We start from the raw sequence: 1,175 nt of genomic DNA, 5'->3' as shown, positions 1-1,175 counted from the left end.
CGGATCATGTCCTCGAATATGTCTTCCTGTTCCAAGTCCCGTTCGAATTGATCCATTGTTTCTGCAAAAGAATTAAATCGATAAGTAAATGTTCAAACACAAACCAAACCCTAACCCTAATCAAACACAAACCAAACCCTAACCCTAATCGGCGACACGTGTTTGCGAGAGGGAGAGGGGTGTCGGCGACGCGTGTTTGCGAGAGGGAGAGGGTCTCGGCGGCGCGTGTTTGCGAGAGGGAGAGGGGTGTCGGCGCGTGTTTGCGAGATGGAGAGTGCGCGTGTTTGCGAGAGGGAGAGGGGTGTCGGCGCGTGTTTGCGAGCGGGAGAGGGCGCGGGTTTGCGAGAGGGGAGGGTGTCGGCGACGGGTTTTTGCGAGGGGAGGGAGTCGACGTCGCTTGTTTGCGAGTGGGGTCTCGGCGGGTGTTTGCGAGAGGGGTGTGTTTTGCGAGAGGTGTGTCGGCGGGTGTTTGCGAGAGGGTGTGTGTCGGCCGATCCGAATTTGAACTAACTAATCAAATTTAAACTACAAATTTGAACTAACTAATTACATTTAACAAAAATAAACTAACTAATTACAACAAAATACTTACAAAATTTAAACTACAAATTTGAACTAACTAATTACAACAAAAATAAACTAACTAATTACAACAAAATACTTACAAAAATGAACTAACTAATTACATACTAAAATGTCTATATACAAAAATGAACTAACTAATTACATACTAATTATCTAACTAATAACTAATTACTAAAATGTCTATATACAAAAATGAACTAACTAATTACATACTAATTATCTAACTAATAACTAATTACTAAAATGTCTATATACAAAAATAAACTAACTAATAACTAATTACAAAAATGAACTAACTAATTATACAAATTATCTAACTAAGAAAAAAAAAATTAAAAAAAAAGAGGGCCGGCCGGGCGCCACATGCGGCGCCTTGCGCACATGGCCGGCGGCTTGTACTCTGCGGAGGGGCGCGGCGCGCGCGGCGGGCCGCACGGGCACAGGCGGCGGCGGCGGGCGCGCGGCACGGCGGCAATCGACGGCGCGGGCGGCAGCGCGGCGGCAATCGACGGCGGCAGAGGGCGCGGGCGGCAGAGGGCACGCGCGGCGAGAGGGAGCTCGAGGAGGCCTACGGCGGCGACGGCGCGGCA

Source organism: Lolium perenne, chromosome 4 (assembly GCF_019359855.2).
Source record: "Lolium perenne isolate Kyuss_39 chromosome 4, Kyuss_2.0, whole genome shotgun sequence".
In the NCBI taxonomy this organism is placed as follows: domain Eukaryota; kingdom Viridiplantae; phylum Streptophyta; class Magnoliopsida; order Poales; family Poaceae; genus Lolium; species Lolium perenne.
The sequence above is the reverse complement of the archived record's forward strand: the minus strand, read 5'-3'. Positions refer to the sequence as shown.